The sequence below is a fragment of the Lutjanus erythropterus genome, chromosome 17 (genome assembly GCF_056507025.1).
Source record: "Lutjanus erythropterus isolate fLutEry1 chromosome 17, fLutEry1.hap2, whole genome shotgun sequence".
Taxonomy (NCBI): Eukaryota; Metazoa; Chordata; class Actinopteri; order Lutjaniformes; family Lutjanidae; genus Lutjanus; species Lutjanus erythropterus.
Genome location: NC_139333.1, coordinates 34,261,564 through 34,285,233, shown reverse-complemented (window position 1 = coordinate 34,285,233; position 23,670 = coordinate 34,261,564).

Sequence of the window (23,670 nt, the reverse complement as noted above, 5' to 3'; positions counted from 1 at the left end):
CACACACACACACACACACCCACAACACACATACACACACACACAAGTGAACACATCAGAATGTTAGGTGGCTGTGATGTCATCAAAGGCAACGTGATGACGTCACAGACACTGTGCTTTGATCTAGCATGGGCTCTGTGATGCCATCAGTGTTAGGTTATAAACCTAGCACCATGTCATTATCATACCTCACTGGTTTTCGGGGGATAACTTTTGAAGGGATGGTGGTAGAGACTTGAAACCAAGCTCTGCGCCCCCATTTTCGGACATTCCGGATCCAACGGTGCCACCATCGAGTCTCTACGACGTCGGGAAGTGGGTCAACCAGAACCTCGAGGACTCTGGTGCATACCTCGACAGGTTTCGGGGGATAACTTTTGAAGGGATGGTGGTAGAGACTTGAAACCAAGCTCTGCACCCCCATTTCTGGACATTCCGGATCCAACGGTGCCACCCTCGCGTCTCTACGAGGTCGGGAAGTGGGTCAACCAGAACCTTGAAGACTCTGGTGCATACCTCGACGGGTTTTTGGAGGATAACGTTTGAAGGAAAGGTGGTAGAGACGTGAAACTAAGCTCTGCACCCCCATTTTTGGACATTCCGGATCCAAGGGTACCACCATCGAGTCTCTACAAGGTTGGGAAGTGGGTCAACTAGAACCTCGAGGACTCTGGTGCATACCTGGACGGGTTTTTGTGGAATAACTTTTGAAGTGAATGTGGTACAGACTTGAAAGCAGGCTCTGCACCCCCATAACTTTGTCTGCACACACACACACACACACACACACACACACACACACACACCCACAACACACATACACACACACACAAGTGAACACATCAGAATGTTAGGTGGCTGTGATGTCATCAAAGGCAACGTGATGACGTCACAGACACTGTGCTTTGATCTAGCATGGGCTCTGTGATGCCATCAGTGTTAGGTTATAAACCTAGCACCATGTCATTATCATACCTCCACTGGTTTTCGGGGGATAACTTTTGAAGGGATGGTGGTAGAGACTTGAAACCAAGCTCTGCGCCCCCATTTTCGGACATTCCGGATCCAACGGTGCCACCATCGAGTCTCTACGACGTCGGGAAGTGGGTCAACCAGAACCTCGAGGACTCTGGTGCATACCTCGACAGGTTTCGGGGGATAACTTTTGAAGGGATGGTGGTAGAGACTTGAAACCAAGCTCTGCACCCCCATTTCTGGACATTCCGGATCCAACGGTGCCACCCTCGCGTCTCTACGAGGTCGGGAAGTGGGTCAACCAGAACCTTGAAGACTCTGGTGCATACCTCGACGGGTTTTTGGAGGATAACGTTTGAAGGAAAGGTGGTAGAGACGTGAAACTAAGCTCTGCACCCCCATTTTTGGACATTCCGGATCCAAGGGTACCACCATCGAGTCTCTACAAGGTTGGGAAGTGGGTCAACTAGAACCTCGAGGACTCTGGTGCATACCTGGACGGGTTTTTGTGGAATAACTTTTGAAGTGAATGTGGTACAGACTTGAAAGCAGGCTCTGCACCCCCATAACTTTGTCTGCACACACACACACACACACACACACACACACACACACACACCCACAACACACATACACACACACACAAGTGAACACATCAGAATGTTAGGTGGCTGTGATGTCATCAAAGGCAACGTGATGACGTCACAGACACTGTGCTTTGATCTAGCATGGGCTCTGTGATGCCATCAGTGTTAGGTTATAAACCTAGCACCATGTCATTATCATACCTCCACTGGTTTTCGGGGGATAACTTTTGAAGGGATGGTGGTAGAGACTTGAAACCAAGCTCTGCGCCCCCATTTTCGGACATTCCGGATCCAACGGTGCCACCATCGAGTCTCTACGACGTCGGGAAGTGGGTCAACCAGAACCTCGAGGACTCTGGTGCATACCTCGACAGGTTTCGGGGGATAACTTTTGAAGGGATGGTGGTAGAGACTTGAAACCAAGCTCTGCACCCCCATTTCTGGACATTCCGGATCCAACGGTGCCACCCTCGCGTCTCTACGAGGTCGGGAAGTGGGTCAACCAGAACCTTGAAGACTCTGGTGCATACCTCGACGGGTTTTTGGAGGATAACGTTTGAAGGAAAGGTGGTAGAGACGTGAAACTAAGCTCTGCACCCCCATTTTTGGACATTCCGGATCCAAGGGTACCACCATCGAGTCTCTACAAGGTTGGGAAGTGGGTCAACTAGAACCTCGAGGTCTCTGGTGCATACCTGGACGGGTTTTTGTGGAATAACTTTTGAAGTGAATGTGGTACAGACTTGAAAGCAGGCTCTGCACCCCCATAACTTTGTCTGCACACACACACACACACACACACACACACACACACACACACACACACACACACACCCACAACACACATACACACACACACAAGTGAACACATCAGAATGTTAGGTGGCTGTGATGTCATCAAAGGCAACGTGATGACGTCACAGACACTGTGCTTTGATCTAGCATGGGCTCTGTGATGCCATCAGTGTTAGGTTATAACCCTAGCACCATGTCATTATCATACCTCCACTGGTTTTCGGGGGATAACTTTTGAAGGGATGGTGGTAGAGACTTGAAACCAAGCTCTGCACCCCCATTTTCGGACATTCCGGATCCAACGGTGCCACCCTCGAGTCTCTACGAGGTCGGGAAGTGGGTCAACCAGAACCTCGAGGACTCTGGTGCATACCTCGACAGGTTTTGGCGGATAACTTTTGAAGGGATGGTGGTAGAGACTTGAAACCAAGCTCTGCACCCCCATTTTCGGACATTCCGGATCCAACGGTTCCACCCCTGAGTCTCTACGACGTCGGGAAGTGGGTCAACCAGAACCTCGAGGACTCTGGTGCATACCTCGACAGGTTTCGGGGGATAACTTTTGAAGGGATGGTGGTAGAGACTTGAAACCAAGCTCTGCACCCCCATTTCTGGACATTCCGGATCCAACGGTGCCACCCTCGCGTCTCTACGAGGTCGGGAAGTGGGTCAACCAGAACCTTGAAGACTCTGGTGCATACCTCGACGGGTTTTTGGAGGATAACGTTTGAAGGAAAGGTGGTAGAGACGTGAAACTAAGCTCTGCACCCCCATTTTTGGACATTCCGGATCCAAGGGTACCACCATCGAGTCTCTACAAGGTTGGGAAGTGGGTCAACTAGAACCTCGAGGACTCTGGTGCATACCTGGACGGGTTTTTGTGGAATAACTTTTGAAGTGAATGTGGTACAGACTTGAAAGCAGGCTCTGCACCCCCATAACTTTGTCTGCACACACACACACACACACACACACACACACACACACACACACACACACACACACCCACAACACACATACACACACACACAAGTGAACACATCAGAATGTTAGGTGGCTGTGATGTCATCAAAGGCAACGTGATGACGTCACAGACACTGTGCTTTGATCTTGCATGGGCTCTGTGATGCCATCAGTGTTAGGTTATAACCCTAGCACCATGTCATTATCATACCTCCACTGGTTTTCGGGGGATAACTTTTGAAGGGATGGTGGTAGAGACTTGAAACCAAGCTCTGCACCCCCATTTTCGGACATTCCGGATCCAACGGTGCCACCCCCGAGTCTCTACGACGTCGGGAAGTGGGTCAACTAGAACCTCGAGGACTCTGGTGCATACCTCGACAGGTTTCGGGGGATAACTTTTGAAGGGATGGTGGTAGAGACTTGAAACCAAGCTCTGCACCCCCATTTTCGGACATTCCGGATCCAACGGTGCCACCCTCGCGTCTCTACGAGGTCGGGAAGTGGGTCAACCAGAACCTTGAAGACTCTGGTGCATACCTCGACGGGTTTTTGGAGGATAACGTTTGAAGGAAAGGTGGTAGAGACGTGAAACTAAGCTCTGCACCCCCATTTTTGGACATTCCGGATCCAAGGGTACCACCATCGAGTCTCTACAAGGTTGGGAAGTGGGTCAACTAGAACCTCGAGGACTCTGGTGCATACCTGGACGGGTTTTTGTGGAATAACTTTTGAAGTGAATGTGGTACAGACTTGAAAGCAGGCTCTGCACCCCCATAACTTTGTCTGCACACACACACACACACACACACACACACACACACACCCACAACACACATACACACACACACAAGTGAACACATCAGAATGTTAGGTGGCTGTGATGTCATCAAAGGCAACGTGATGACGTCACAGACACTGTTCTTTGATCTAGCATGGGCTCTGTGATGCCATCAGTGTTAGGTTATAAACCTAGCACCATGTCATTATCATACCTCCACTGGTTTTCGGGGGATAACTTTTGAAGGGATGGTGGTAGAGACTTGAAACCAAGCTCTGCACCCCCATTTTCGGACATTCCGGATCCAACGGTGCCACCCTCGAGTCTCTACGAGGTCGGGAAGTGGGTCAACCAGAACCTCGAGGACTCTGGTGCATACCTCGACAGGTTTCGGGAGATAACTTTTGAAGGGATGGTGGTAGAGACTTGAAACCAAGCTCTGCACCCCCATTTTCGGACATTCCGGATCCAACGGTGCCACCCTCGAGTCTCTACGAGGTCGGGAAGTGGGTCAACCAGAACCTCGAGGACTCTGGTGCATACCTCGACAGGTTTCGGGAGATAACTTTTGAAGGGATGGTGGTAGAGACTTGAAACCAAGCTCTGCACCCCCATTTTCCGACATTCCGGATCCAACGGTGCCACCATCGAGTCTCTACGACGTCGGGAAGTGGGTCAACCAGAACCTCGAGGACTCTGGTGCATACCTCGACAGGTTTCGGGGGATAACTTTTGAAGGGATGGTGGTAGAGACTTGAAACCAAGCTCTGCACCCCCATTTCTGGACATTCCGGATCCAACGGTGCCACCCTCGCGTCTCTACGAGGTCGGGAAGTGGGTCAACCAGAACCTTGAAGACTCTGGTGCATACCTCGACGGGTTTTTGGAGGATAACGTTTGAAGGAAAGGTGGTAGAGACGTGAAACTAAGCTCTGCACCCCCATTTTTGGACATTCCGGATCCAAGGGTACCACCATCGAGTCTCTACAAGGTTGGGAAGTGGGTCAACTAGAACCTCGAGGACTCTGGTGCATACCTGGACGGGTTTTTGTGGAATAACTTTTGAAGTGAATGTGGTACAGACTTGAAAGCAGGCTCTGCACCCCCATAACTTTGTCTGCACACACACACACACACACACACACACACACACACACACACACACACACCCACAACACACATACACACACACACAAGTGAACACATCAGAATGTTAGGTGGCTGTGATGTCATCAAAGGCAACGTGATGACGTCACAGACACTGTGCTTTGATCTAGCATGGGCTCTGTGATGCCATCAGTGTTAGGTTATAACCCTAGCACCATGTCATTATCATACCTCCACTGGTTTTCGGGGGATAACTTTTGAAGGGATGGTGGTAGAGACTTGAAACCAAGCTCTGCACCCCCATTTTCGGACATTCCGGATCCAACGGTGCCACCCTCGAGTCTCTACGAGGTCGGGAAGTGGGTCAACCAGAACCTCGAGGACTCTGGTGCATACCTCGACAGGTTTCGGGGGATAACTTTTGAAGGGATGGTGGTAGAGACTTGAAACCAAGCTCTGCACCCCCATTTTCGGACATTCCGGATCCAACGGTGCCACCCTCGCGTCTCTACGAGGTCGGGAAGTGGGTCAACCAGAACCTTGAAGACTCTGGTGCATACCTCGACGGGTTTTTGGAGGATAACGTTTGAAGGAAAGGTGGTAGAGACGTGAAACTAAGCTCTGCACCCCCATTTTTGGACATTCCGGATCCAAGGGTACCACCATCGAGTCTCTACAAGGTTGGGAAGTGGGTCAACTAGAACCTCGAGGACTCTGGTGCATACCTCGACGGGTTTTTGTGGAATAACTTTTGAAGTGAATGTGGTACAGACTTGAAAGCAGGCTCTGCACCCCCATAACTTTGTCTGCACACACACACACACACACACACACACACCCACACCCACAACACACATACACACACACACAAGTGAACACATCAGAATGTTAGGTGGCTGTGATGTCATCAAAGGCAACGTGATGACGTCACAGACACTGTGCTTTGATCTAGCATGGGCTCTGTGATGCCATCAGTGTTATTTTATAACCCTAGCACCATGTCATTATCATACCTCCACTGGTTTTCGGGGGATAACTTTTGAAGGGATGGTGGTAGAGACTTGAAACCAAGCTCTGCACCCCCATTTTCGGACATTCCGGATCCAACGGTGCCACCCTCGAGTCTCTACGACGTCGGGAAGTGGGTCAACCAGAACCTCGAGGACTCTGGTGCATACCTCGACAGGTTTCGGGGGATAACTTTTGAAGGGATGGTGGTAGAGACTTGAAACCAAGCTCTGCACCCCCATTTTCGGACATTCCGGATCCAACGGTGCCACCCTCGCGTCTCTACGAGGTCGGGAAGTGGGTCAACCAGAACCTTGAAGACTCTGGTGCATACCTCGACGGGTTTTTGGAGGATAACGTTTGAAGGAAAGGTGGTAGAGACGTGAAACTAAGCTCTGCACCCCCATTTTTGGACATTCCGGATCCAAGGGTACCACCATCGAGTCTCTACAAGGTTGGGAAGTTGGTCAACTAGAACCTCGAGGACTCTGGTGCATACCTGGACGGGTTTTTGTGGAATAACTTTTGAAGTGAATGTGGTACAGACTTGAAAGCAGGCTCTGCACCCCCATAACTTTGTCTGCACACACACACACACACACACACACACACCCACACCCACAACACACATACACACACACACAAGTGAACACATCAGAATGTTAGGTGGCTGTGATGTCATCAAAGGCAACGTGATGACGTCACAGACACTGTGCTTTGATCTAGCATGGGCTCTGTGATGCCATCAGTGTTAGGTTATAAACCTAGCACCATGTCATTATCATACCTCCACTGGTTTTCGGGGGATAACTTTTGAAGGGATGGTGGTAGAGACTTGAAACCAAGCTCTGCACCCCCATTTTCGGACATTCCGGATCCAACGGTGCCACCCTCGCGTCTCTACGAGGTCGGGAAGTGGGTCAACCAGAACCTTGAAGACTCTGGTGCATACCTCGACGGGTTTTTGGAGGATATCGTTTGAAGGAAAGGTGGTAGAGACGTGAAACTAAGCTCTGCACCCCCATTTTTGGACATTCCGGATCCAAGGGTACCACCATCGAGTCTCTACAAGGTTGGGAAGTTGGTCAACTAGAACCTCGAGGACTCTGGTGCATACCTGGACGGGTTTTTGTGGAATAACTTTTGAAGTGAATGTGGTACAGACTTGAAAGCAGGCTCTGCACCCCCATAACTTTGTCTGCACACACACACACACACACACACACACACCCACACCCACAACACACATACACACACACACAAGTGAACACATCAGAATGTTAGGTGGCTGTGATGTCATCAAAGGCAACATGATGACGTCACAGACACTGTGCTTTGATCTAGCATGGGCTCTGTGACGCCATCAGTGTTAGGTTATAAACCTAGCACCATGTCATTATCATACCTCCACTGGTTTTCGGGGGATAACTTTTGAAGGGATGGTGGTAGAGACTTGAAACCAAGCTCTGCACCCCCATTTTCGGACATTCCGGATCCAACGGTGCCACCCTCGAGTCTCTACGAGGTCGGGAAGTGGGTCAACCAGAACCTCGAGGACTCTGGTGCATACCTCGACAGGTTTCGGGAGATAACTTTTGAAGGGATGGTGGTAGAGACTTGAAACCAAGCTCTGCACCCCCATTTTCGGACATTCCGGATCCAACGGTGCCACCATCGAGTCTCTACGACGTCGGGAAGTGGGTCAACCAGAACCTCGAGGACTCTGGTGCATACCTCGACAGGTTTCGGGGGATAACTTTTGAAGGGATGGTGGTAGAGACTTGAAACCAAGCTCTGCACCCCCATTTCTGGACATTCCGGATCCAACGGTGCCACCCTCGCGTCTCTACGAGGTCGGGAAATGGGTCAACCAGAACCTTGAAGACTCTGGTGCATACCTCGACGGGTTTTTGGAGGATAACGTTTGAAGGAAAGGTGGTAGAGACGTGAAACTAAGCTCTGCACCCCCATTTTTGGACATTCCGGATCCAAGGGTACCACCATCGAGTCTCTACAAGGTTGGGAAGTGGGTCAACCAGAACCTCGAGGACTCTGGTGCATACCTGGACGGGTTTTTGTGGAATAACTTTTGAAGTGAATGTGGTACAGACTTGAAAGCAGGCTCTGCACCCCCATAACTTTGTCTGCACACACACACACACACACACACACACACACACACCCACACCCACAACACACATACACACACACACAAGTGAACACATCAGAATGTTAGGTGGCTGTGATGTCATCAAAGGCAACGTGATGACGTCACAGACACTGTGCTTTGATCTAGCATGGGCTCTGTGATGCCATCAGTGTTAGGTTATAACCCTAGCACCATGTCATTATCATACCTCCACTGGTTTTCGGGGGATAACTTTTGAAGGGATGGTGGTAGAGACTTGAAACCAAGCTCTGCACCCCCATTTTCGGACATTCCGGATCCAACGGTGCCACCCTCGAGTCTCTACGAGGTCGGGAAGTGGGTCAACCAGAACCTCGAGGACTCTGGTGCATACCTCGACAGGTTTTGGGGGATAACTTTTGAAGGGATGGTGGTAGAGACTTGAAACCAAGCTCTGCACCCCCATTTTCGGACATTCCGGATCCAACGGTGCCACCCCCGAGTCTCTACGACGTCGGGAAGTGGGTCAACCAGAACCTCGAGGACTCTGGTGCATACCTCGACAGGTTTCGGGGGATAACTTTTGAAGGGATGGTGGTAGAGACTTGAAACCAAGCTCTGCACCCCCATTTCTGGACATTCCGGATCCAACGGTGCCACCCTCGCGTCTCTACGAGGTCGGGAAGTGGGTCAACCAGAACCTTGAAGACTCTGGTGCATACCTCGACGGGTTTTTGGAGGATAACGTTTGAAGGAAAGGTGGTAGAGACGTGAAACTAAGCTCTGCACCCCCATTTTTGGACATTCCGGATCCAAGGGTACCACCATCGAGTCTCTACAAGGTTGGGAAGTGGGTCAACTAGAACCTCGAGGACTCTGGTGCATACCTGGACGGGTTTTTGTGGAATAACTTTTGAAGTGAATGTGGTACAGACTTGAAAGCAGGCTCTGCACCCCCATAACTTTGTCTGCACACACACACACACACACACACACACACACACCCACACCCACAACACACATACACACACACACAAGTGAACACATCAGAATGTTAGGTGGCTGTGATGTCATCAAAGGCAACGTGATGACGTCACAGACACTGTGCTTTGATCTAGCATGGGCTCTGTGATGCCATCAGTGTTAGGTTATAACCCTAGCACCATGTCATTATCATACCTCCACTGGTTTTCGGGGGATAACTTTTGAAGGGATGGTGGTAGAGACTTGAAACCAAGCTCTGCACCCCCATTTTCGGACATTCCGGATCCAACGGTGCCACCCTCGAGTCTCTACGACGTCGGGAAGTGGGTCAACCAGAACCTCGAGGACTCTGGTGCATACCTCGACAGGTTTCGGGGGATAACTTTTGAAGGGATGGTGGTAGAGACTTGAAACCAAGCTCTGCACCCCCATTTTCGGACATTCCGGATCCAACGGTGCCACCCTCGCGTCTCTACGAGGTCGGGAAGTGGGGCAACCAGAACCTTGAAGACTCTGGTGCATACCTCGACGGGTTTTTGGAGGATAACGTTTGAAGGAAAGGTGGTAGAGACGTGAAACTAAGCTCTGCTCCCCCATTTTTGGACATTCCGGATCCAAGGGTACCACCATCGAGTCTCTACAAGGTTGGGAAGTTGGTCAACTAGAACCTCGAGGACTCTGGTGCATACCTGGACGGGTTTTTGTGGAATAACTTTTGAAGTGAATGTGGTACAGACTTGAAAGCAGGCTCTGCACCCCCATAACTTTGTCTGCACACACACACACACACACACACACACACACCCACACCCACAACACACATACACACACACACAAGTGAACACATCAGAATGTTAGGTGGCTGTGATGTCATCAAAGGCAACGTGATGACGTCACAGACACTGTGCTTTGATCTAGCATGGGCTCTGTGATGCCATCAGTGTTAGGTTATAACCCTAGCACCATGTCATTATCATACCTCCACTGGTTTTCGGGGGATAACTTTTGAAGGGATGGTGGTAGAGACTTGAAACCAAGCTCTGCACCCCCATTTTCGGACATTCCGGATCCAACGGTGCCACCATCGAGTCTCTACGACCTCGGGAAGTGGGTCAACCAGAACCTCGAGGACTCTGGTGCATACCTCGACAGGTTTCGGGGGATAACTTTTGAAGGGATGGTGGTAGAGACTTGAAACCAAGCTCTGCACCCCCATTTTCGGACATTCCGGATCCAACGGTGCCACCCTCGCGTCTCTACGAGGTCGGGAAGTGGGTCAACCAGAACCTTGAAGACTCTGGTGCATACCTCGACGGGTTTTTGGAGGATAACGTTTGAAGGAAAGGTGGTAGAGACGTGAAACTAAGCTCTGCACCCCCATTTTTGGACATTCCGGATCCAAGGGTACCACCATCGAGTCTCTACAAGGTTGGGAAGTTGGTCAACTAGAACCTCGAGGACTCTGGTGCATACCTGGACGGGTTTTTGTGGAATAACTTTTGAAGTGAATGTGGTACAGACTTGAAAGCAGGCTCTGCACCCCCATAACTTTGTCTGCACACACACACACACACACACACACACACACCCACACCCACAACACACATACACACACACACAAGTGAACACATCAGAATGTTAGGTGGCTGTGATGTCATCAAAGGCAACGTGATGACGTCACAGACACTGTGCTTTGATCTAGCATGGGCTCTGTGATGCCATCAGTGTTAGGTTATAAACCTAGCACCATGTCATTATCATACCTCCACTGGTTTTCGGGGGATAACTTTTGAAGGGATGGTGGTAGAGACTTGAAACCAAGCTCTGCACCCCCATTTTCGGACATTCCGGATCCAACGGTGCCACCCTCGAGTCTCTACGAGGTCGGGAAGTGGGTCAACCAGAACCTCGAGGACTCTGGTGCATACCTCGACAGGTTTTGGGGGATAACTTTTGAAGGGATGGTGGTAGAGACTTGAAACCAAGCTCTGCACCCCCATTTTCGGACATTCCGGATCCAACGGTGCCACCCCCGAGTCTCTACGACGTCGGGAAGTGGGTCAACCAGAACCTCGAGGACTCTGGTGCATACCTTGACAGGTTTCGGGGGATAACTTTTGAAGGGATGGTGGTAGAGACTTGAAACCAAGCTCTGCACCCCCATTTCTGGACATTCCGGATCCAACGGTGCCACCCTCGCGTCTCTACGAGGTCGGGAAGTGGGTCAACCAGAACCTTGAAGACTCTGGTGCATACCTCGACGGGTTTTTGGAGGATAACGTTTGAAGGAAAGGTGGTAGAGACGTGAAACTAAGCTCTGCACCCCCATTTTTGGACATTCCGGATCCAAGGGTACCACCATCGAGTCTCTACAAGGTTGGGAAGTGGGTCAACTAGAACCTCGAGGACTCTGGTGCATACCTCGACGGGTTTTTGTGGAATAACTTTTGAAGTGAATGTGGTACAGACTTGAAAGCAGGCTCTGCACCCCCATAACTTTGTCTGCACACACACACACACACACACACACACACCCACAACACACATACACACACACACAAGTGAACACATCAGAATGTTAGGTGGCTGTGATGTCATCAAAGGCAACGTGATGACGTCACAGACACTGTGCTTTGATCTAGCATGGGCTCTGTGATGCCATCAGTGTTAGGTTATAACCCTAGCACCATGTCATTATCATACCTCCACTGGTTTTCGGGGGATAACTTTTGAAGGGATGGTGGTAGAGACTTGAAACCAAGCTCTGCACCCCCATTTTCGGACATTCCGGATCCAACGGTGCCTCCCTCGAGTCTCTACGACGTCGGGAAGTGGGTCAACCAGAACCTCGAGGACTCTGGTGCATACCTCGACAGGTTTCGGGGGCTAACTTTTGAAGGGATGGTGGTAGAGACTTGAAACCAAGCTCTGCACCCCCATTTTCGGACATTCCGGATCCAACGGTGCCACCCTCGCGTCTCTACGAGGTCGGGAAGTGGGTCAACCAGAACCTTGAAGACTCTGGTGCATACCTCGACGGGTTTTTGGAGGATAACGTTTGAAGGAAAGGTGGTAGAGACGTGAAACTAAGCTCTGCACCCCCATTTTTGGACATTCCGGATCCAAGGGTACCACCATCGAGTCTCTACAAGGTTGGGAAGTGGGTCAACTAGAACCTCGAGGACTCTGGTGCATACCTGGACGGGTTTTTGTGGAATAACTTTTGAAGTGAATGTGGTACAGACTTGAAAGCAGGCTCTGCACCCCCATAACTTTGTCTGCACACACACACACACACACACACACACACACACACACCCACAACACACATACACACACACACAAGTGAACACATCAGAATGTTAGGTGGCTGTGATGTCATCAAAGGCAACGTGATGACGTCACAGACACTGTGCTTTGATCTAGCATGGGCTCTGTGATGCCATCAGTGTTAGGTTATAACCCTAGCACCATGTCATTATCATACCTCCACTGGTTTTCGGGGGATAACTTTTGAAGGGATGGTGGTAGAGACTTGAAACCAAGCTCTGCACCCCCATTTTCGGACATTCCGGATCCAACGGTGCCACCCTCGAGTCTCTACGAGGTCGGGAAGTGGGTCAACCAGAACCTCGAGGACTCTGGTGCATACCTCGACAGGTTTTGGGGGATAACTTTTGAAGGGATGGTGGTAGAGACTTGAAACCAAGCTCTGCACGCCCATTTTCGGACATTCCGGATCCAACGGTGCCACCCCCGAGTCTCTACGACGTCGGGAAGTGGGTCAACCAGAACCTCGAGGACTCTGGTGCATACCTCGACAGGTTTCGGGGGATAACTTTTGAAGGGATGGTGGTAGAGACTTGAAACCAAGCTCTGCACCCCCATTTTTGGACATTCCGGATCCAACGGTGCCACCCTCGCGTCTCTACGAGGTCGGGAAGTGGGTCAACCAGAACCTTGAAGACTCTGGTGCATACCTCGACGGGTTTTTGGAGGATAACGTTTGAAGGAAAGGTGGTAGAGACGTGAAACTAAGCTCTGCACCCCCATTTTTGGACATTCCGGATCCAACGGTGCCACCCTCGAGTCTCTACGAGGTCGGGAAGTGGGTCAACCAGAACCTCGAGGACTCTGGTGCATACCTCGACAGGTTTCGGGAGATAACTTTTGAAGGGATGGTGGTAGAGACTTGAAACCAAGCTCTGCACCCCCATTTTCGGACATTCCGGATCCAACGGTGCCACCATCGAGTCTCTACGACGTCGGGAAGTGGGTCAACAAGAACCTCGAGGACTCTGGTGCATACCTCGACAGGTTTCGGGGGCTAACTTTTGAAGGGATGGTGGTAGAGACTTGAAACCAAGCTCTGCACCCCCATTTCTGGACATTCCGGATCCAACGGTGCCACCCTCGCGTCTCTACGAGGTCGGGAAGTGGGTCAACCAGAACCTTGAAGACTCTGGTGCATACCTCGACGGGTTTTTGGAGGATAACGTTTGAAGGAAAGGTGGTAGAGACGTGAAACTAAGCTCTGCACCCCCATTTTTGGACATTCCGGATCCAAGGGTACCACCATCGAGTCTCTACAAGGTTGGGAAGTGGGTCAACTAGAACCTCGAGGACTCTGGTGCATACCTGGACGGGTTTTTGTGGAATAACTTTTGAAGTGAATGTGGTACAGACTTGAAAGCAGGCTCTGCACCCCCATAACTTTGTCTGCACACACACACACACACACACACACACACCCACACCCACAACACACATACACACACACACAAGTGAACACATCAGAATGTTAGGTGGCTGTGATGTCATCAAAGGCAACGTGATGACGTCACAGACACTGTGCTTTGATCTAGCATGGGCTCTGTGATGCCATCAGTGTTAGGTTATAACCCTAGCACCATGTCATTATCATACCTCCACTGGTTTTCGGGGGATAACTTTTGAAGGGATGGTGGTAGAGACTTGAAACCAAGCTCTGCACCCCCATTTTCGGACATTCCGGATCCAACGGTGCCACCCTCGAGTCTCTACGACGTCGGGAAGTGGGTCAACCAGAACCTCGAGGACTCTGGTGCATACCTCGACAGGTTTTGGGGGATAACTTTTGAAGGGATGGTGGTAGAGACTTGAAACCAAGCTCTGCACGCCCATTTTCGGACATTCCGGATCCAACGGTGCCACCCCCGAGTCTCTACGACGTCGGGAAGTGGGTCAACCAGAACCTCGAGGACTCTGGTGCATACCTCGACAGGTTTCGGGGGATAACTTTTGAAGGGATGGTGGTAGAGACTTGAAACCAAGCTCTGCACCCCCATTTCTGGACATTCCGGATCCAACGGTGCCACCCTCGCGTCTCTACGAGGTCGGGAAGTGGGTCAACCAGAACCTTGAAGACTCTGGTGCATACCTCGACGGGTTTTTGGAGGATAACGTTTGAAGGAAAGGTGGTAGAGACGTGAAACTAAGCTCTGCACCCCCATTTTTGGACATTCCGGATCCAAGGGTACCACCATCGAGTCTCTACAAGGTTGGGAAGTGGGTCAACTAGAACCTCGAGGACTCTGGTGCATACCTGGACGGGTTTTTGTGGAATAACTTTTGAAGTGAATGTGGTACAGACTTGAAAGCAGGCTCTGCACCCCCATAACTTTGTCTGCACACACACACACACACACACACACACACACACCCACACCCACAACACACATACACACACACACAAGTGAACACATCAGAATGTTAGGTGGCTGTGATGTCATCAAAGGCAACGTGATGACGTCACAGACACTGTGCTTTGATCTAGCATGGGCTCTGTGATGCCATCAGTGTTAGGTTATAACCCTAGCACCATGTCATTATCATACCTCCACTGGTTTTCGGGGGATAACTTTTGAAGGGATGGTGGTAGAGACTTGAAACCAAGCTCTGCACCCCCATTTTCGGACATTCCGGATCCAACGGTGCGACCCTCGAGTCTCTACGAGGTCGGGAAGTGGGTCAACCAGAACCTCGAGGACTCTGGTGCATACCTCGACAGGTTTTGGCGGATAACTTTTGAAGGGATGGTGGTAGAGACTTGAAACCAAGCTCTGCACCCCCATTTTCGGACATTCCGGATCCAACGGTTCCACCCCTGAGTCTCTACGACGTCGGGAAGTGGGTCAACCAGAACCTCGAGGACTCTGGTGCATACCTCGACAGGTTTCGGGGGATAACTTTTGAAGGGATGGTGGTAGAGACTTGAAACCAAGCTCTGCACCCCCATTTCTGGACATTCCGGATCCAACGGTGCCACCCTCGCGTCTCTACGAGGTCGGGAAGTGGGTCAACCAGAACCTTGAAGACTCTGGTGCATACCTCGACGGGTTTTTGGAGGATAACGTTTGAAGGAAAGGTGGTAGAGACGTGAAACTAAGCTCTGCACCCCCATTTTTGGACATTCCGGATCCAAGGGTACCACCATCGAGTCTCTACAAGGTTGGGAAGTGGGTCAACTAGAACCTCGAGGACTCTGGTGCATACCTGGACGGGTTTTTGTGGAATAACTTTTGAAGTGAATGTGGTACAGACTTGAAAGCAGGCTCTGCACCCCCATAACTTTGTCTGCACACACACACACACACACACACACACACACACACACACACACACACACCCACAACACACATACACACACACACAAGTGAACACATCAGAATGTTAGGTGGCTGTGATGTCATCAAAGGCAACGTGATGACGTCACAGACACTGTGCTTTGATCTAGCATGGGCTCTGTGATGCCATCAGTGTTAGGTTATAAACCTAGCACCATGTCATTATCATACCTCCACTGGTTTTCGGGGGATAACTTTTGAAGGGATGGTGGTAGAGACTTGAAACCAAGCTCTGCACCCCCATTTTCGGACATTCCGGATCCAACGGTGCCACCCTCGAGTCTCTACGAGGTCGGGAAGTGGGTCAACCAGAACCTCGAGGACTCTGGTGCATACCTCGACAGGTTTCGGGAGATAACTTTTGAAGGGATGGTGGTAGAGACTTGAAACCAAGCTCTGCACCCCCATTTTCGGACATTCCGGATCCAACGGTGCCACCATCGAGTCTCTACGACGTCGGGAAGTGGGTCAACCAGAACCTCGAGGACTCTGGTGCATACCTCGACAGGTTTCGGGGGCTAACTTTTGAAGGGATGGTGGTAGAGACTTGAAACCAAGCTCTGCACCCCCATTTCTGGACATTCCGGATCCAACGGTGCCACCCTCGCGTCTCTACGAGGTCGGGAAGTGGGTCAACCAGAACCTTGAAGACTCTGGTGCATACCTCGACGGGTTTTTGGAGGATAACGTTTGAAGGAAAGGTGGTAGAGACGTGAAACTAAGCTCTGCACCCCCATTTTTGGACATTCCGGATCCAAGGGTACCACCATCGAGTCTCTACAAGGTTGGGAAGTGGGTCAACTAGAACCTCGAGGACTCTGGTGCATACCTGGACGGGTTTTTGTGGAATAACTTTTGAAGTGAATGTGGTACAGACTTGAAACCAGGCTCTGCACCCCCATAACTTTGTCTGCACACACACACACACACACACACACACACCCACACCCACAACACACATACACACACACACAAGTGAACACATCAGAATGTTAGGTGGCTGTGATGTCATCAAAGGCAACGTGATGACGTCACAGACACTGTGCTTTGATCTAGCATGGGCTCTGTGATGCCATCAGTGTTAGGTTATAAACCTAGCACCATGTCATTATCATACCTCCACTGGTTTTCGGGGGATAACTTTTGAAGGGATGGTGGTAGAGACTTGAAACCAAGCTCTGCACCCCCATTTTCGGACATTCCGGATCCAACGGTGCCACCCTCGAGTCTCTACGAGGTCGGGAAGTGGGTCAACCAGAACCTCGAGGACTCTGGTGCATACCTCGACAGGTTTTGGGGGATAACTTTTGAAGGGATGGTGGTAGAGACTTGAAACCAAGCTCTGCACCCCCATTTTCGGACATTCCGGATCCAACGGTGCCACCCCCGAGTCTCTACGACGTCGGGAAGTGGGTCAACCAGAACCTCGAGGACTCTGGTGCATACCTCGACAGGTTTCGGGGGATAACTTTTGAAGGGATGGTGGTAGAGACTTGAAACCAAGCTCTGCACCCCCATTTCTGGACATTCCGGATCCAACGGTGCCACCCTCGAGTCTCTACGACGTCGGGAAGTGGGTCAACTAGAACCTCGAGGACTCTGGTGCATACCTCGACGGGTTTTTGTGGAATAACTTTTGAAGTGAATGTGGTACAGACTTGAAAGCAGGCTCTGCACCCCCATAACTTTGTCTGCACACACACACACACACACACACACACACCCACACCCACAACACACATACACACACACACAAGTGAACACATCAGAATGTTAGGTGGCTGTGATGTCATCAAAGGCAACGTGATGACGTCACAGACACTGTGCTTTGATCTAGCATGGGCTCTGTGATGCCATCAGTGTTAGGTTATAACCCTAGCACCATGTCATTATCATACCTCCACTGGTTTTCGGGGGATAACTTTTGAAGGGATGGTGGTAGAGACTTGAAACCAAGCTCTGCACCCCCATTTTTGGACATTCCGGATCCAACGGTGCCACCCTCGAGTCTCTACGACGTCGGGAAGTGGGTCAACCAGAACCTCGAGGACTCTGGTGCATACCTCGACAGGTTTCGGGGGATAACTTTTGAAGGGATGGTGGTAGAGACTTGAAACCAAGCTCTGCACCCCCATTTTCGGACATTCCGGATCCAACGGTGCCACCCTCGCGTCTCTACGAGGTCGGGAAGTGGGTCAACCAGAACCTTGAAGACTCTGGTGCATACCTCGACGGGTTTTTGGAGGATAACGTTTGAAGGAAAGGTGGTAGAGACGTGAAACTAAGCTCTGCACCCCCATTTTTGGACATTCCGGATCCAAGGGTACCACCATCGAGTCTCTACAAGGTTGGGAAGTTGGTCAACTAGAACCTCGAGGACTCTGGTGCATACCTCGACAGGTTTCGGGAGATAACTTTTGAAGGGATGGTGGTAGAGACTTGAAACCAAGCTCTGCACCCCCATTTTCGGACATTCCGGATCCAACGGTGCCACCATCGAGTCTCTACGACGTCGGGAAGTGGGTCAACCAGAACCTCGAGGACTCTGGTGCATACCTCGACAGGTTTCGGGGGCTAACTTTTGAAGGGATGGTGGTAGAGACTTGAAACCAAGCTCTGCACCCCCATTTCTGGACATTCCGGATCCACCGGTGCCACCCTCGCGTCTCTACGAGGTCGGGAAGTGGGTCAACCAGAACCTTGAAGACTCTGGTGCATACCTCGACGGGTTTTTGGAGGATAACGTTTGAAGGAAAGGTGGTAGAGACGTGAAACTAAGCTCTGCACCCCCATTTTTGGACATTCCGGATCCAAGGGTACCACCATCGAGTCTCTACAAGGTTGGGAAGTGGGTCAACTAGAACCTCGAGGACTCTGGTGCATACCTGGACGGGTTTTTGTGGAATAACTTTTGAAGTGAATGTGGTACAGACTTGAAAGCAGGCTCTGCACCCCCATAACTTTGTCTGCACACACACACACACACACACACACACACACACACACCCACAACACACATACACACACACACAAGTGAACACATCAGAATGTTAGGTGGCTGTGATGTCATCAAAGGCAACGTGATGACGTCACAGACACTGTGCTTTGATCTAGCATGGGCTCTGTGATGCCATCAGTGTTAGGTTATAACCCTAGCACCATGTCATTATCATACCTCCACTGGTTTTCGGGGGATAACTTTTGAAGGGATGGTGGTAGAGACTTGAAACCAAGCTCTGCACCCCCATTTTCGGACATTCCGGATCCAACGGTGCCACCCTCGAGTCTCTACGAGGTCGGGAAGTGGGTCAACCAGAACCTCGAGGACTCTGGTGCATACCTCGACAGGTTTTGGGGGATAACTTTTGAAGGGATGGTGGTAGAGACTTGAAACCAAGCTCTGCACGCCCATTTTCGGACATTCCGGATCCAACGGTGCCACCCCCGAGTCTCTACGACGTCGGGAAGTGGGTCAACCAGAACCTCGAGGACTCTGGTGCATACCTCGACAGGTTTCGGGGGATAACTTTTGAAGGGATGGTGGTAGAGACTTGAAACCAAGCTCTGCACCCCCATTTCTGGACATTCCGGATCCAACGGTGCCACCCTCGCGTCTCTACGAGGTCGGGAAGTGGGTCAACCAGAACCTTGAAGACTCTGGTGCATACCTCGACGGGTTTTTGGAGGATAACGTTTGAAGGAAAGGTGGTAGAGACGTGAAACTAAGCTCTGCACCCCCATTTTTGGACATTCCGGATCCAAGGGTACCACCATCGAGTCTCTACAAGGTTGGGAAGTGGGTCAACTAGAACCTCGAGGACTCTGGTGCATACCTGGACGGGTTTTTGTGGAATAACTTTTGAAGTGAATGTGGTACAGACTTGAAAGCAGGCTCTGCACCCCCATAACTTTGTCTGCACACACACACACACACACACACACACACACACACCCACAACACACATACACACACACACAAGTGAACACATCAGAATGTTAGGTGGCTGTGATGTCATCAAAGGCAACGTGATGACGTCACAGACACTGTGCTTTGATCTAGCATGGGCTCTGTGATGCCATCAGTGTTAGGTTATAACCCTAGCACCATGTCATTATCATACCTCCACTGGTTTTCGGGGGATAACTTTTGAAGGGATGGTGGTAGAGACTTGAAACCAAGCTCTGCACCCCCATTTTCGGACATTCCGGATCCAACGGTGCCACCCTCGAGTCTCTACGAGGTCGGGAAGTGGGTCAACCAGAACCTTGAGGACTCTGGTGCATACCTCGACAGGTTTTGGCGGATAACTTTTGAAGGGATGGTGGTAGAGACTTGAAACCAAGCTCTGCACCCCCATTTTCGGACATTCCGGATCCAACGGTTCCACCCCTGAGTCTCTACGACGTCGGGAAGTGGGTCAACCAGAACCTCGAGGACTCTGGTGCATACCTCGACAGGTTTCGGGGGATAACTTTTGAAGGGATGGTGGTAGAGACTTGAAACCAAGCTCTGCACCCCCATTTCTGGACATTCCGGATCCAACGGTGCCACCCTCGCGTCTCTACGAGGTCGGGAAGTGGGTCAACCAGAACCTTGAAGACTCTGGTGCATACCTCGACGGGTTTTTGGAGGATAACGTTTGAAGGAAAGGTGGTAGAGACGTGAAACTAAGCTCTGCACCCCCATTTTTGGACATTCCGGATCCAAGGGTACCACCATCGAGTCTCTACAAGGTTGGGAAGTGGGTCAACTAGAACCTCGAGGACTCTGGTGCATACCTGGACGGGTTTTTGTGGAATAACTTTTGAAGTGAATGTGGTACAGACTTGAAAGCAGGCTCTGCACCCCCATAACTTTGTCTGCACACACACACACACACACACACACACACACACACACACACACACACACCCACAACACACATACACACACACACAAGTGAACACATCAGAATGTTAGGTGGCTGTGATGTCATCAAAGGCAACGTGATGACGTCACAGACACTGTGCTTTGATCTAGCATGGGCTCTGTGATGCCATCAGTGTTAGGTTATAACCCTAGCACCATGTCATTATCATACCTCCACTGGTTTTCGGGGGATAACTTTTGAAGGGATGGTGGTAGAGACTTGAAACCAAGCTCTGCACCCCCATTTTCGGACATTCCGGATCCAACGGTGCCACCCTCGAGTCTCTACGAGGTCGGGAAGTGGGTCAACCAGAACCTCGAGGACTCTGGTGCATACCTCGACAGGTTTCGGGGGATAACTTTTGAAGGGATGGTAGTAGAGACTTGAAACCAAGCTCTGCACCCCCATTTTCGAACATTCCGGATCCAACGGTGCCACCCTCGCGTCTCTACGAGGTCGGGAAGTGGGTCAACCAGAACCTTGAAGACTCTGGCGCATACCTCGACGGGTTTTTGGAGGATAACGTTTGAAGGAAAGGTGGTAGAGACGTGAAACTAAGCTCTGCACCCCCATTTTTGGACATTCCGGATCCAAGGGTACCACCATCGAGTCTCTACAAGGTTGGGAAGTGGGTCAACTAGAACCTCGAGGACTCTGGTGCATACCTCGACGGGTTTTTGTGGAATAACTTTTGAAGTGAATGTGGTACAGACTTGAAAGCAGGCTCTGCACCCCCATAACTTTGTCTGCACAAACACACACACACACACACACACACCCACACCCACAACACACATACACACACACACAAGTGAACACATCAGAATGTTAGGTGGCTGTGATGTCATCAAAGGCAACGTGATGACGTCACAGACACTGTGCTTTGATCTAGCATGGGCTCTGTGATGCCATCAGTGTTAGGTTATAACCCTAGCACCATGTCATTATCATACCTCCACTGGTTTTCGGGGGATAACTTTTGAAGGGATGGTGGTAGAGACTTGAAACCAAGCTCTGCACCCCCATTTTCGGACATTCCGGATCCAACGGTGCCACCCTCGAGTCTCTACGAGGTCGGGAAGTGGGTCAACCAGAACCTCGAGGACTCTGGTGCATACCTCGACAGGTTTCGGGGGATAACTTTTGAAGGGATGGTGGTAGAGACTTGAAACCAAGCTCTGCACCCCCATTTTCGAACATTCCGGATCCAACGGTGCCACCCTCGCGTCTCTACGAGGTCGGGAAGTGGGTCAACCAGAACCTTGAAGACTCTGGCGCATACCTCGACGGGTTTTTGGAGGATAACGTTTGAAGGAAAGGTGGTAGAGACGTGAAACTAAGCTCTGCACCCCCATTTTTGGACATTCCGGATCCAAGGGTACCACCATCGAGTCTCTACAAGGTTGGGAAGTGGGTCAACTAGAACCTCGAGGACTCTGGTGCATACCTCGACGGGTTTTTGTGGAATAACTTTTGAAGTGAATGTGGTACAGACTTGAAAGCAGGCTCTGCACCCCCATAACTTTGTCTGCACAAACACACACACACACACACACACACACACACACCCACAACACACATACACACACACACAAGTGAACACATCAGAATGTTAGGTGGCTGTGATGTCATCAAAGGCAACGTGATGACGTCACAGACACTGTGCTTTGATCTAGCATGGGCTCTGTGATGCCATCAGTGTTAGGTTATAACCCTAGCACCATGTCATTATCATACCTCCACTGGTTTTCGGGGGATAACTTTTGAAGGGATGGTGGTAGAGACTTGAAACCAAGCTCTGCACCCCCATTTTCGGACATTCCGGATCCAACGGTGCCACCCTCGAGTCTCTACGACGTCGGGAAGTGGGTCAACCAGAACCTCGAGGACTCTGGTGCATACCTCGACAGGTTTTGGGGGATAACTTTTGAAGGGATGGTGGTAGAGACTTGAAACCAAGCTCTGCACCCCCATTTTCGGACATTCCGGATCCAACGGTGCCACCATCGAGTCTCTACGACGTCGGGAAGTGGGTCAACCAGAACCTCGAGGACTCTGGTGCATAGTGAATGTGGTACAGACTTGAAAGCAGGCTCTGCACCCCCATAACTTTGTCTGCACACACACACACACACACACACACACACACACCCACACCCACAACACACATACACACACACACAAGTGAACACATCAGAATGTTAGGTGGCTGTGATGTCATCAAAGGCAACGTGATGACGTCACAGACACTGTGCTTTGATCTAGCATGGGCTCTGTGATGCCATCAGTGTTAGGTTATAACCCTAGCACCATGTCATTATCATACCTCCACTGGTTTTCGGGGGATAACTTTTGAAGGGATGGTGGTAGAGACTTGAAACCAAGCTCTGCACCCCCATTTTCGGACATTCCGGATCCAACGGTGCCACCCTCGAGTCTCTACGAGGTCGGGAAGTGGGTCAACCAGAACCTCGAGGACTCTGGTGCATACCTCGACAGGTTTCGGGGGATAACTTTTGAAGGGATGGTGGTAGAGACTTGAAACCAAGCTCTGCGCCCCCATTTTCGGACATTCCGGATCCAACGGTGCCACCCCCGAGTCTCTACGACGTCGGGAAGTGGGTCAACCAGAACCTCGAGGACTCTGGTGCATACCTCGACAGGTTTCGGGGGATAACTTTTGAAGGGATGGTGGTAGAGACTTGAAACCAAGCTCTGCACCCCCATTTCTGGACATTCCGGGTCCAACGGTGCCACCCTCGCGTCT